The 15,758-nt window shown below is 36.2% G+C and overlaps 1 long non-coding RNA gene across 1 annotated transcript in view; it reads left to right on the forward strand.

Moving 5' to 3' along the window:
• The window catches only part of LOC138918665 (uncharacterized), a 44,591-nt gene extending 30,797 nt beyond the window's left edge, over nt 1-13,794 (forward strand). The window contains exons 3-4 of the long non-coding RNA XR_011428271.1: nt 11,772-11,921; nt 12,296-13,794. This is a non-coding gene — a long non-coding RNA (uncharacterized lncRNA). The remainder of the gene's footprint in view (nt 1-11,771; nt 11,922-12,295) is intronic.
• Nucleotides 13,795-15,758: the final 1,964 nt, after the last annotated feature.

The raw sequence follows: 15,758 nt of genomic DNA on the forward strand, positions 1-15,758 counted from the left end.
CAGAACTTGAAGCACAAAGATACATGCACCCCTATGTTCATTGCAGCATTATTCACAATAGCCAAGACTTGGAAGCAACCTAGGTGCCCATCAAAGGATGAATGGATAAAGAAGTTGTGGTATATATACATAATGGAATACTACTCAGCCATAAGAAATCATGAAATCTGGCCATTTGTGACAACATGGATGGACCTTGATGGTATTATGCTAAGTGAAATAAGTCAGAGGGAGAAAGTCAAATACCATATGATCTCACTCATAAGTAGAAGACAAAAACAATGACAAACAAACACATGGCAACAGAGATTGGATTGGTGGTTACCATAGGGGAAGGGGGGAGGGGGGAGGACAAAAGGGGTGATTAGGCTCACATGTGTGGTGACAGACTATAATTAGTTTTTGGGTGGTGAACATGATGTAATCTACACAGAATTCAAAATATATTACAATGTACATCTGAAAGCTGTATAATGTTATAATCCAATGTTACTGCAATTAAAAAAAAAGAAGCCAGAAAAAAAAATCTAATGAAATCATCCTTACCAAGATGTCAATAGTAGATTTTGTCTTAAACTTTCAACAGATAGCTCTAAAAAGAGGTTTGCTGGACAGGGCAAAGCCCTAATCCAACAAATTAAAAATATCTAGTGGGTTTTGTCTGCTAAGGGGCTTGGGGCAGGGCAGATCAGAGACAACAGTGGTAGTGTGGTGGCAAGGACCTAGCTGGTTTCCATCTGTGGGTTTAGTTCCATTTGACTGGTTTCTCCTTGGAAGAGAGAGTTGACATACTGAGGAATTGCCACTGTCTTCCTTTCACTAAGTTTGATGGCGTTATGACCTGTCCCCTCAAATTTTGTGTTGGGCTCAGTTTCCAGGCTAAATTAAGCAGATAAGCCCATAAATCTTTCTGCCTTTAAAGGAAAAAAGCTTCCAGAAAGTAGCATCTGCCATTTTCCTTGGAAGATGGAAGAAGATAATTTGTGAAGACCCCCATTAACAGGGTTTCAGGCATCTAGTATGGGGATTGTAGATATACTTTTAGTCGAGATTTGGGACCATCTCCAGCCTTCCAAAATTGTACCACCTATTGGCCTCCTACAAGGGAATCATGTAAGCCATCTTGGATAAACATTAGATTTCTATAGTTTTCTATCACCATTTTATAACAAAATCCACAATGGAAACACACAGTTAATAGATTACGTATTGACATAGTGATGATGTGTTTTCCTTTTCTTTCTTTCTTTCTTCTTTCTTTCTTTCTCATTCTTCCTTCTTTCCTTCCTTCCTTTCTTCCTTCCTTCCTTCCTTCCTTCCTTCCATCCTTTCCTTCTTCGTCAGGCGTAGGTCTCATCTTGATCAAACCATCCCTTCCTTAGGGCTGGATTTCCAAGCATCCTCACTTCTGCTCTCTCATCCTAACTGTTCTTTCCCTAGCCTAGAATTTTTGTGCCCACCACCCTGGGCTCTCTTCCTTCCTTGCCACACCACTTCCTCACTTTAGCTAACCCTAACTTTCATCTTCTCTAGGTCCAAGGCCTCAAATAGTATTATGATTAACTAATCAGTGTTAAAATGGGTCAGTGGCCCAGGTATGCAAAGTTGGTTCAACATTAGAAAATCAATTACTGTAATCCATCACATCAACAGGCTAAAAAAAAAAAATCACATGATCATATCAATAGATGCATAAAAAGCATTTGACAAAATCCAGTACCCATTCATGGGGAAACTCTCAGTAAACTAGGAATAGAAAGAAATTCCTCAACTTGGTAAAAAAAACATACACCAAAAACCTACAGCTAATGTCATACTTAATGGTGAGAAACTTGAAGCTTTCCTACTAAGATTAGGTATAAAGCAAGGATGTCCCCTGTCACCACAAATGACATGATTGTCTATCTAGAAAACCCAAAAGAATCAACAAAAAACCTCTTGGAACTAATAAGCAATTTATAGCAAGGTTAAAGAATACATGTTAATATTCAAAAGTCAATCATTTTCCTACATACCAGCAATGAACAAGTGGAATTTGAAATTAAAAACACAATGCTACTTACATTAGTACTCCAAAAATGAAATGTTTAGGTATAAATCTAACAAAATATGTACAAGACCTATATGAGGAAAACTACAAAACTCTGATGAATGAAATAAGAGGAGAACTAAGTAAATGGAGAGCTATTCCATGTTCATGGATAGGAAGACTCAAAATTGACTGACTCAAGATGTCAGTTCTTCCCAACTTGATCTATAGATTCAATGCAATCCCATAAAAATCTCAGCAAGTTATTTTTTTGATATCGACAAACTGATTCTAAAGTTTATGAGTAAAGGCAAAAGACTCAGAAAAGCCAACACAATATTCAAAGAGAAGAACAAAGTTGGAGGACTGACTCTACCCAGCTTCAAGATTTGCTATAAAGCTACAGTAATCAAGATAAGGTGATATTGGGGAAAGAATAGGCAAATAGATAAAGGAACAGAAGAGAGAGACCAGAAATAGACCCACATAAATGTAGTCAACTGATCTTTGACAAAGGAGCAAAGGCAATACAATGGAGTAAAGATAGTCTTCTCAACAATGGTGCTGGAACAACTGGACATCCACACGCAAAAAAATGAATCTGGACACAGACTTTACACCCTTCACAAAAATTAACTCAAAGTGGATCACAGACCTAAATGTAAAATACAAAACTATAAAACTCCTAGAACATAACATGAGAGAATACCTAGATGATCTTGGGTATGGCAATGATTTTTTAGATAAAATACCAAAGGCACAATTCATGAAAGTAATAATTGACAAACTGAACTTCATTAAAATTAAAAACTTCTGTTCTCTTAAAGACAATTTCAGGAGAATGGGAAAAGCCACAGGCTGGAAGAAAATATTTGCAAGAGAGACATCTGACAAAGGACTGTTATCCAAAATATACAGGGAACTCTTAAAACTCAACAATAAGAAAACAAGCAACCCAATTAAAAAGTGGGCGAAAACCTTAATAGATATCTCACTAAAGAAGATATGCAGAAGGCAAGTAAGCACATGAAAAGACACTCCACATAATACATGACTAGGAAAATGTAAACTAAAATAATAACGAAATACAACTACACACCTATTAGAATGACCAAAATCTGGAACACTGACAACACCATCACCAGACAATGGAATGTTACTCAGTGCTAAAAAGAAATGAGCTCTCAGGTCATGAGAAGACATGGAGGAGTCTTAATTGCTTGTTACTAAGTGAAAGAAGCCAGTCTGAAAAAGCTACATACTGTATGATTTCAACTATATGACATTCTGGAAAAGGCAAAACAATGGAGACAATTTAAAAGAATCAGTGGTTGCCAGGTGTTTGGGGGAGATGGATAAATAGGCAGAACATAAAGTATTTTTAGGGAAGTGAAAATACTCTATACAATGCTATAATGATGAATACAAGTCATTATACATTTGTCCAAACCCATAGAATGTACAACACCAAGAATGAATCCCAATATAAACTTGATGTTGATGTTAATAATGGGAGAGGCTATGTATGTGTGGGGACAGAGGGTACATAGGAAATCTCTGTACCTTCCTCTCAATCTTGCTGTGAACCCAAAACTGCTCTAAGAAAATAGTCTTAACAATAATTTCAAAAAATGTGCCAGTGGAAAGAGACTAAGGGCTCTCTCAGGTAGTCAGTGTTTTACACCTGGAGCCTTCCAGAGAAGTGGAAGAGGAGTAAACAGGCAGTGTTTACTCTCTGCATTAGAGAATATGGATTGATGGTGTTCCTAAGTGCATTATTTTTAGCAGATAAAGAGGTGACCAGATTTTTAAAAAACACACAAAAAATTTCTAAACTAGTCTTTCCTCTTCTCTATTTTTCTGCCCATCATTCTACTTTCTAACTTCCTGTTTCTTCTGGTTTTTTTGTTCCTTTTTCCTCAAGTTGCTATGATTTAACACCAGTACATCACAGACAAATCAATCTGATAAGAACAAGTAAGAGCCTCAGTTGTCTTGTTTTAAAATCAGTATTATTTTAGCTCTAGAAGTATAGCTGAGATGGTGTTGGCTTCCTCTGTCTGAAACATTTTATAAGCTAAAAATGTATGTATATTTTGTCTAAGTAACCTAAAGAAGAAAAATTAAACGAACTCCTATGTACGCAAATTTGCCCATCATTTGCCTCTCCCTAATCCCACCCCCCACTCTCAGATAACCACTGTCCTGAAATTGTGTTATGATAATCTCGTTTTAATTTTGTTGTTTTACTACATATAGTTATAGTGCTAAACAATATATGGTTTAGTTGTGTGTGTTTTGGACTTCATATAATAGACCTTATGTTTCTACAACTTGCTTTTCCTCTCAATAACATGTTTATAAGATTCAGTTCTTGATCTGCGTAGCCATAGTTCATTTGCATTGTTCCATGGGAGTCTATAGTGTGAACATAGCACTATTTTGTATCCATCCTTTTGTTGGGAGACATTGGAGTTGATTCCAGTTCTTGGACATTATGAACATCTATGTTTTTGATGAACATATGAATGTATGTCTGCTGGGTATATATACATGGAGTGGAATCACAGAGTATGCCCATCTTTATCTTTACTAGAGAATGGCAAACTATTCCAGTGTAGACATATCAATTTATATTTCCACCAGTAGTATATGAAAGCTCCTGTTGCTTCATGTCCTCACCAGTATTTGGTATTGTCCAACTTTTAAATGTTTTCCAATAGTGTGGATGTAAAAATTGTATCTTCTCATGATCTTAACTTGTGTTGTTCTGATTACTAATAAGGTTAAGCATCTTTTCATACATTTATTGGGCATTCATATTTCCTGTCTACGAAGTGCCTGCTCATTCTTTCTACTCATTTTTCTATTGGGTTGTTTTTTCTTTTTATATTGATCTGTAAACATTTTTGTGTGATCTGGATGCCAATAATTTATTTGTTATGTGTGTTGCAAATATCTTCTTCCACATTGTGACTTGTCTTTTCATTTTCTTGATGGTGGTCTTTTGATGATCAAGAGTTCTTAACTTTAATGTAATAAAATTTGTCAAACTTCCTTTGTTAGAACTCTGTGTGTTTTGTTTAAGAAAACTGAGTTCATAAAAATGTTCTCCCATAATTTCTTCTAAAAGTTTTAAAGTTTTGCTTTTTACATTTGAATCTTTAGTCCAACCTGGAATTGAGATTTGTAGTATGGTGTGGGGTGTGGAGTAAATTTCATTTTTTTTCCCATATGGATATCCAATTTGTCAGTACTATAATTGACTAACCCTCCTTTCCTCAGTGTCTACACAACCAGCTCTGTGCTAGAGCAAGGTTCCACATATTTGTGGGTCTGCTTCTGGGCTCTCCATTCTGTGTACTCCTACACTAATGCCATCATGGCTTAATTACTACAGCTTTATATTAAGTTTTGATATCTGGGTAGAGTAGATATCAAATCTACCACTCACTTTATTCTTCAAGAGTGTCTTGGCCATTCATGACCTTTGCTGTTTCATACATAATTTTAAAATCACCTTACCAAGTTCTAGGACAAGCTCTATTGAGATTTTAGTTGGAATTACATTAAATTTTTAGATCAATTTGGAGAAAATTTATACCATTATGCTACTGTTTCTCTCTGCCTATGATTATCATATTTCTCTTCTTTTTACTTTTCTTTATTATCTTTCTACTGAGTTTATAATTTGTCTATTATAATCTTACACTTATATTGTTAGGTTAACTCAGGTACTTTATTTTTTTGTTTTTTTTAAGCTACATTTTCTTACTTTTTGCTACTGGTATATAGAAATAAAAATTCAGTTTTTTTATTTATCTTGTATAAAATAACCTTGATAAACTGTAATTTATTCTAATAATTTGTCTGCAACTTATCTTTTCTTATCTTATTGTACAACCTAGATCCTCTAGCACAATGTGGAACAGAAGTGGTGACATCATTGATTTATTCTTATTTTGCAGAGAATGTTATTATTTCACTATTGAATATAGAGTTTGCTACGTATCAATGAAGTTTTCTTCTATTCCTACTTTGCTAAGAGTTTTATTTAACTTACAAAGAACAGTTTAATTTTATTGAATTTCTTCCATCTATCAATAGGATAATATGATTTTTCTTCTTTAATCTATCAATCTAACTTTTGTAGAGTAAACATTTTATAAATTTGAACTTTCTGATCTATGCGCATGATGTGTTTCTCCATCTATTTACATCATCTTTAATGTCTTTCAACTAACTTATAATTTGCTTTATACAAGGCTTACATAATTTTGTTTGATTTACTGCAAGGTACTTTTTTTTTTTACAATATTTTAAATGGTAAATATTTTTAGAATTACATTTTCTGTTTGTCTCTGGATTCTAGAAATGTGTTGACTTTGGGAGTCTGGATTTGTAATAATTTATCTGTATGTTCTTTTAGATTTTCTATGTAGACAATCATATCCTCCCAAAATATTGACACTTTTATTTCTTTTTCTCCCTTCCTTCCCCCACTGTACCTCTGGAAGTAGTAATAATAATGAGCATCTCTATTTTCTTTATGACTTTAAAGAGACTCACTTAAAAATTTCACATGTAGTGTTTGTTCCATGTAACTGGTATATACCTTTTATCAGAGTGAAATTTCCTTCCCATTCCTGTTTTGCTAAGCAATGTGTAAAATCATGAATTCTTCTTGCTGTATATCAAATCCTTTTTATACATTGATAGAAATATTCATATACTTTTTCTCCTTTATTTTGTCAACATGATAATGACAAAAAAAGATTTTCGGATCTTAAACTGTTTTCCCAAAATAAACCTAATGTAATCATGATTTATTATCTTTTTTATACATTGCTGAATTAAAGCTGTCAATATTTTATCTGTGATTTGCACATCCATGTTCATGAGACAAATTGCCCTGTAAATTTCTTTCTTATACAGTCTTTGTCTGGTTTTGGTATTAAGGCTATACTAGCTTTGTAAAATGAGTTAGACAGTGTTCTCTGATTTTCTGTTCTCCAGACGAGTTTGTTAAAGACTGGAATCTCTTCCGTGAATGCTTGTCTCATTTGTCTCTGTGCTTTTTAATTTGATTCCTCTCATTCCATCTCCCCAGTCTTCCTTTCCCACATCTCTTCCTCCTCTTTCTTTTTAGTTGTTTCTTCCTGCTATTTTCACTTTCTTTTTCCTTAAAGAGCTTCTTTGATTTAAAAGCATCAAGGAAATTAGGTTGAAGCCCAAGTACCAGGATATTTTAACTGATGTTTTTAACATTTCCAAATATAACATTCCTTTGTGTTCAGTGTGACCAATTAGTACTGCCTAGAGGAGAAAAAAAATCTTGCAGTCATTTAAAATAATACTGTTAAATGAGGATTTCAATCCTCTGTTCATAACTACTTATTTTGAAATATTTTTGAAACCAATTCAGTCACACTTATAACATGGTAATTCTAGACCTCTCCACCTTGTGACACTCAATAATGAAGGGAAACAATTTAACTATGTAAAGAACACATCAGAATTTCATGGGGGCAAGAGCCTTTTCACAAATAAGCTATGATGATTTTCCAGGTTTTTCTATAAACCTTTATTCAGTTCTAAGCTTTATACTTCAGAGACGTATATCCTCTCCTTTCAAATAGCACAAATGCAATTTTCTTGACGGAGCATTATTTCTGAATGGCAAAGATTAGTTTAATTCTCTGTAAGAAAAAATTGGGATTTTTTTCTTTATTTTAGTTGAAATGTAAATATTTTAAAACCCTCCATACCAGTTCGATTTCTTCTAGTGACTCAGTGGCTAAATATCAAATGCTCTTACAAAATGCAAATCTTTTATTCAAAATATAATTAAATTATAGCATACACAGTTTATAAGCAATTATAGTCGCATAATGTGTATAATTTGGAATTTTTTTTGTAAAAGCCTGTGAACACACAGCTACTCTATTAGAACGAGAAATATTGTAGTTCTTTTTGGAAATAAGACATACTATAGCAAAAATACTGTTTCTAGGTAAAATATAAAGTAAGGAGAGTAGGTGTCTCTGAAAGAATGCCAATTAAGCCCGCCTCTGTGGGAATTCTACAGCGTCCTGCTACTTAATTAGGTCATTTCCTACTGAGAACAGACACCAACCTCAGAATCTAGATTAATTCTATGGCCACGTACACTGATTGTTAAGATCACTAGTGTCCATTTTGTATCACTTCTTGTGAGCAGTCCCTCCCCAAAAAACCTTAACCGAATTGGAACATTCCGGAACAGGCTTCTGAGTTTTCATAGGTTTAATCAGAAACCCCATTTTTCTCAATTCTGCTATTGGTGGACACTGTAATAAATTACCCAGATCCCCACTCAGGAAGAGGGGCTTTGTATTAGTTTCCTAGGGATTCCAGAAAAAAAAAAAAAAGCCACAAACTGAGTGGTTTAAAACAACAGAACTTATTTTCTCACGGTTCTGGGGCCAGAAATCCACAATCAAAGTGTTGGCAGGACCTCCCTTCCTCCAGAGGCTCTAGGGTAGAATCTTTCCTTGCTTCTTCCAGCTTCTAGTGGCTCCAGGTGTTCCTTGGCTTGTGGCTGCATAACTCCAATCTCTTCCTCCGTCTTCACATGGCCTTCTTCCCTGTGTCTCTGTTTTCTCCTCTTCTGTCTCTTATAGGGACACTTGTCATTGGATTTAGGGGCCATCCAGGTAATCCAGGATGATCTCATCTTGAGATCCTTAACTTAATTACACCTGCAAATACCATTTTTCCAAGCGAAGTCACATTCATAGGTTCTGGGGGTTAGGATTTAGACACGTCTTTTGGGGGACCACTGTTGGCTGCAGACTTATTCTCCCAACTGCTACCAAAGGGCAGTCTCCACTGTCCGCCCTCTTTGAGGATTGCCTCAGCTGAACAAAAGTGCAGTGTCCAAAGCTTCCTCTATGGGCAGCCCACATCCCAAACTGGTCAAAGTGGATATAAAGGCCAAGTATCCTTGGCCCAACTTGAAACAACACTGTAAGACCACTCCAGTTCCAGGGCGCCCCCTGCTGTTAGTTGTGGCCTTCATTCAGACTGCACCAGAGTTCGACTTCTCTGCCTGATCATTTTCCTTCTCCTCTTTCTCCCCCTACCTTCCCCCTCCTCCTCTTCTCTGTCTCCTAAGTTTGTATAACAGGGAACTCAGCCTGAAACAACTTGATGAAAATTTTTCATTCATTTATTCACTCATTTATTCATTCACTCAATGTATTCAATTACATCAATAAACATTTATTAATCACCTACTGTGTGTCAGTGCATTTATTAATCACCTACTGTGTGCTTTCTTTCATAAGTGTGGCACACTGAACCTATTTGTATCTTTCTTTGGTAAATCAGGATCTCTCAGTGCCTAAAGCTGATCATCCTGGGGCCTCATTTATTAATTGTAGATACTAAGGGCTTAGGAAAAGACTTCACAATTTGTCTTGGAAGTTCTCTTCCATTTTGAATAGATCCTACCTTGACATAAGCTTCTTTTACTGTGATTTGCAGTTTCCCCTAACAAAGGCACCCACAAAATCCATCAGTTGAGTGCCCTGATCTATCGGAGTTTGCCTGGATTCTAGACTTTCTGTGTTTCTTTAGGCCCATCTCTTAACCTTATTAAAACTCAGTATGGAAATAAGGTAAGAGGAAATAATGACAGATTCATGACGTTAGAAGTATCACAGGATTACAGAAGGTTAAAGCACTGCCAGACCAAGAAATTATCCAGCCAACCCAATTTCCTTTTACCTTAGGTGGGAAAACTGAGAGTTCATCCCACAGCTGCCTGAATCACACAGTGTATGTGATTTTTACCTGATTGTTTTATGTTGGTGTGGTTGTCTCTTCATCTAGTTTATAAACTCTTCTTGGGCAAAATCTGAATCTCATGCTTTTCCACCCTGCTCAGTGTCTAGAAAAGTAAGAGGTGGGTTTTGAATAAATAATTGACTGATCGAGCCCTCTTCAGCAAAACTGCTTCAATCACACGGATAGTTAGAATATTAATCTTTTATAGGCGAAGACGTCTAGAGGAAACCCAATAACCTCCCTCATGGCTCAAATCCTACACTTAACGATGATCACTGTCAAGGAGTTCCTCCTAAAAAAGTAACCCAGCCTTGCAGATAGCCCCAAAACACCCTAAATGTGCATGTAATTTGTGCTAGCCTTGTTCCTTCATGAGAAGTTCACACATAATAAAGCAGGTTGGAAATAAAATCAGCACTATTTTTAAATTTAAGTGTTTAAATAGCTACTTAATCATTTTTATTTTTACTCCACCACATTATAAAAAAGGATTTGAGGTCACTTGCAATAAAATATATATTTCAATATATTAAAAACTAAGAATGTGAGAAAACTGAGGTAGAAAATAAGATAAAGCTCGGGGGAATGGTAATATCCAAAGTTCATGACATTGCTAGTGGTAAGCCTAAAATTTGGCTCTGGGCATTCCAATTGATTAATAACAGTTGCAATACAGTGGTCTAAGTCCCCGTGTCATCAGAATCTATTTCACCCCAGATGATTAATCTAAGCCAAGTACGTTAATTCTATTCCCCTTGTTAGTAAGTGGTTTAAGAATGTGTAGATAACGTATTTCTGGCACAATAGACATGGGAGAAAATCTTCTGGGCAGGTGTTAGAGCTTTCCAGGAAAGGTCTCCTCATTCTTATTCTTGGAAGAGATTTAAGAAAGGTACAGTCCTCTTCTTCCTCTGGATGTCGTTATGTCTGCATATCATGCCTGGAACTGACGTGCCATCTTGGTCTCAGCCTGAGAACGAAGCCAAAACACAGCGGGTGGGCAGGGCCAAGGGAATCCCCTGAAGAGGAGCAGAGGCCCTGACACTGCCCTGGAGCCACGTTCCCTTTGGACCTCTGGTTATATTACTTATGACATTTTCTGTAAATCAACTTCAGTTGGAGTTTTCTGTCACTTGCAGCCGAATACATCCTAAATGGTTTAAAAGCAGAAGATAAGGGTAAGGCTTTAAAATCAGACAAATCTGGTTCCACTGTTTAACTTGTTCCATGTAAACCTGAAAAAGAATTAAAATCTTTAAACGTCAGTTCTTTCACCTGTATATTGGCGTACGTAATGTGTATTATACAGAGTTGTAAAACTTGAATGGAGAGAAAAAGCATGTGAAATGTTTAGCACAGAACGTGATGCATTGTGAGTGCTTAATAAAGACTAGATTTAACACTGAGGAGAAATACAGATAATTGATACACGAGCGACTGCCTCTTTGAAATGGCAATTGAACTTTCTCAGGCATAATTCAGGCTTTCAATTTATCCTTAGGGAGGATGGAAGACAACTGACCACTTCTTGCTTGTAAAGCAACCCATTACACGCTGGAAAGTAATTATTAGGGGTCTCATTTGTTAATCTCAAATAAATATCTAAAACCAAAACTATTAACTAATCGACCTATTAACTTGTGCTCTTACTGAAGGAACACAATAATATGAAAAGGATAGGGCTCAAGTGTCACTGTTAAGTGTCCAACGGTCACCAGGTGGTATTTACTGTGTCAGCTTTTCTGGGTTTCAGTCTCTTTGTCTCTGCAGATGAGCGCTTTTCAGGTCTGCTGTGTGCTTCCAATGCAGTGACCTTAGGTATAAAGGTCCCTTCCTCCTTCAGGCCTTGTAGAAGCAAATTCTTTAGAGCCAGCCCCCAAAAAACTATACATATTGTTTTGTTTCTCTTAAGGAGCTGTACGTGGTCCATCACTAGAGCATCTCCAGCCAGTCCAGTCATCTCCCAGCATTATTCTGTCCAATCAGCTGGAAGAGGATCTCAATCTAATGCTGTATGGTCCAGCTGACTATCAGAGCATCCAGCATTGCATCAGCAACAAGGGTTAGGTGGGGTGGATAAGGGAGGGGATGGGAGCTGAGGGGGCAATGTAGCTGACTGCCTTGAACAAGTCTCTCTTTCTGTAGACCTGCTTTTACTCTTTCTCCAGGATGCAGTAAAAAATAGCTAATTAAATTATTTTTCTTGGGGACAAGGATTGTGTCTTCATTGGTATCATTCATTGCCTGAACGTGTTAAAAATGGTTACTTTCTGTTCTTTTAAATTTTAAAATAAACTTTAAATGCCAATATCTTCAAAATAAAGGCAGTAAGCACATTTTTAAAAATAAATGGCAAAATAAGGTAATTTATTTTTTTAAAAAATGAATATCTTCCTTTTTGTTTTTGTTGCTTTCTATTTAATTCTGTTAATTTAGGGGTAAAAAAGAAAGCATCTCTCTTCCCAAGGCCCCGCCAACACCACTGCTGAGTTAAAAGGCTGAGCGGGTGCCTGGGGACGAGTGCCAAACCCCGATGGTCACACCAAGCAGAAAGGAATTGGCCACCAGCAGAGCCACCCACCTTTGGATGGAGCATGCTATCTTGGTGAGGAGAATCGAGAGAGCCTACTACAATGAACTGTAGAGCAGAAGCCCTTCTCCAATTTCCTGGGGGTTCTTTTGCAATCTCAAGAGAAGGGACGGGGTTGGAAAATTACTGAGATTGGATTCTCTCAATTTTAAGAGAATAACGGAAGAGCCAGATTTAATTCTAACTAAAATAATATAACATTTCCGGCACTATGGAGCAATTCATTTCTGTTATGTTTGTAATTTTTTAAACATGCAAGTAAAAAACAGAGAAATGGAATGAAAATAAAAGTCACACATACTCCACTGCTCAGAGGTCACACTTTAATATTTTGGTGACTGCTGTTCCTAAAAGCACACGCACACAACCATACATATATTCATATATGTGGGATCATACTTACATACTTTTGTACAAACTGGGCTTTTTTCTTGTTTTCACACAGAATAACATGGATGTTTCCACATCAATAAATACATTTCTGCAATGTAATTTTAATAGCTATATAGTATTCCATTATACAGGATCTATATGTTCTATATTATAAATAATGTGCACATCCAAAGCATTAGTATGGGATCCTTAGGCTTTTTCAATGTTTTTGCTGTTGTAATTAACAGAATTCTGATAATTGTAATTAAATTCCTTTAAGCTTCCTTATTAAACTTCTAATTTCCTTAGCATAATTTCTGGAAAGTGGAGTTGCTGGTTTGAAGTATTTATACAAGTTTAATTTTTAAATATATATCACAAAAACTCAATAGGCACATTTAAATATTTTTATGAATTACATTCTCTACTTAGATAAAATTCTGTTGGCCTATTAAATCATCATACCAAAACTTTCACTTTCTTGCTCTATACTTAACAGATCCATAACATTAAGGTCACAGTGAATTCACTACTCTGAAATTGTAATAGGTCTTAGTTTTACTCATAGTTAAAATTCTTTTATTTACTAGCTGCTTACTGTTTTGAATTTCTTCCACACTTGAAATCTTAGTAATTGGATTCGTAGGCCAATCTTTTGTTCTATTAATATACTCATATTTGTATTAAATCGATCATATTGCATAGAACAGTAAGCTGTCACTATTTAAGTGAATTTAAAGTAGAGTATGCTAGGCCTTTTTGATTTGCAGATTTACTTGTAAAAGCCATGTCCACTTAGCAGTTAAATGCTCAGCCTTTTGATATTAGCACAGCATGAAAAGCAACAGTTTTTATGTTAGGTAGCATACCATTTGCCTAAAAAAAAATATATATATATGTATATCACATGTATTCTAGGGATATGCTTTATTGCTTACAGATACAGAATAAATTATTTAACTATCAAGCCAAATATTGGCAAACGTGTTTTGTTATTGCTTCTAATCTGTATAAAAGACCACTAGCTAGAAGCTCCTTTTTCTGTTATCTCAACCTTAGGAAACAAGAGTATAATTTAGCACTTTGTTTGGTGATTAACTCTGTTGAAAGGCTCCGAAAATGCTAATGGTTAGACAAGGGACAGAGTATTTTAACTGTAAATTTTAGCCTAAGTTTACAGCATGGACTACTTCATTCACCCAAAACTGAAAAAAATGTGGAAAAATACAACCCTTTTAGGGACAAGTGTTATGACATGCACGAGTTTCCTTAAGTAAATGTAATGCAAATATACAAGACACATTAAGAAACAATATACTAATTCTATATATTTGGAAAGCATTGTGGACATGGGAATTGGCACATCATTTTTATAGGAAAAATCTGATTTTTTTGAAACTCATCTAATTGGGTAGTGGTATTGTGACTTTAATCATCTGGATGAAACAATGAGCTAATTACATATAATGACTCACTGCTGTACTTCCAACACCTTCGAGGATCAATTTCTCCCAAAAGTGAACAGAGCCAGCACCATATGGTCAGCTACAAACACTGATCTTTCTGATTCAAATGCAAAATGCTATTGCAGATGAAATTCACTGGGACAAAATGTTCAATAGAAAGATTACATTTCCAGTGGGGCAGAAAGATATTTGCCAGCATCTCATTAAGGCTTTGATACCAAGTCCTGGATTTCAATCAGCATTGAGAGAGAATGGCAATAATCCAGTAGCAAGAATGTAGCTAAGGCTTTGTTTCCCATAGCATTATGCATTTTTCCCATCTACAATAAAATCTTGAAAAAATTTCCAAGGGAATAGATATGAAAGAAATAACCTTGTAGTCATTTTAATGTCAGCCACACAACGCGTTTGGTGAAGCCTCTGCGGCCTGATAACTTCACCTCTCACTAGGGGAGGAGAAGGTGACATCATTTACATTTAGCCCAACACGTGAAAAGGCCTGAAATTCTCTGCATCGTAAATGTAGCTTCAATTCTTCCACCTTTGCAGCCCCACCTCCCATCATTAATACAGTCCAGCCATTTTATCTCCTGTATTTTATCCTCTTCCCCTGGAAGTAATTTACTGACTTAATGGAAATGTGAGAGATTTGCTTTAACAGATTTTATGAATTTAAGCAAAAGGTCCTGCTGAACATTTCCCTTTGGAGAGAGGTTATCCTTTGGCCGGGAGGCATTTGTAATAGTTCAGTAATCAAAAAAGATTTGCCTCGGATTTGCTAATTTGCTCAGTCTCTTAAGTAACAAAAGGGTCTAAACTCTGCCTCCCAATTTAAAGTGAGCCCATAAAAGCTTCCAGCTTAGCAAGAAAGCTAAGAATCCACAATCTGAGCTTTTAACCCTATTTCAATTTGTGCAAGTGTAATATCGTTAGGAACCGATTTCTACTACCGGTTAGCTGTAGATTTTCATGGAATTTAGTTCTTCATCCGAGAGGGGTGGGGTGGAAGAACGCTTCCAAGAAGACAAACTACCACAGAAATAAAGCTTGTTTCCCCCGAAGGATCAGGAGCTGGGAACACTGAAAATTTCAGGGGAAAGTCTCTTTCCTATGAAACTTTTGGTCCAATGCAGCCAGGTAAGAACTCTGGATTGGATTTTGATTACGGGTGGAGAATTCAACTGTATTCTTCTTAATTTGCATGGCTGCATCTGAAAAAGATACGATCAGGTAGAATTATGACACTGCATCCACGGCTGTATCACCAGCATCTAGAGCAGTGCCAGGCACTGGGATGCTCAGTAAATATTGGCTGACTGAATGAACTGTAATAGAACAGAGCTGTTGTCATTGCTTGGTCAGGGAGAGACACTGTGGCTTTTCCTCAGGTTGTAAGCGACATCCTCCCATTCTTTGACTGGCTTCCTTGAGCTGGTTGCTCCAGCTCCTCCTGCCTCCAAACACCTCTTCC

Source organism: Equus caballus, chromosome 18 (genome assembly GCF_041296265.1).
Source record: "Equus caballus isolate H_3958 breed thoroughbred chromosome 18, TB-T2T, whole genome shotgun sequence".
In the NCBI taxonomy this organism is placed as follows: Eukaryota; Metazoa; Chordata; class Mammalia; order Perissodactyla; family Equidae; genus Equus; species Equus caballus.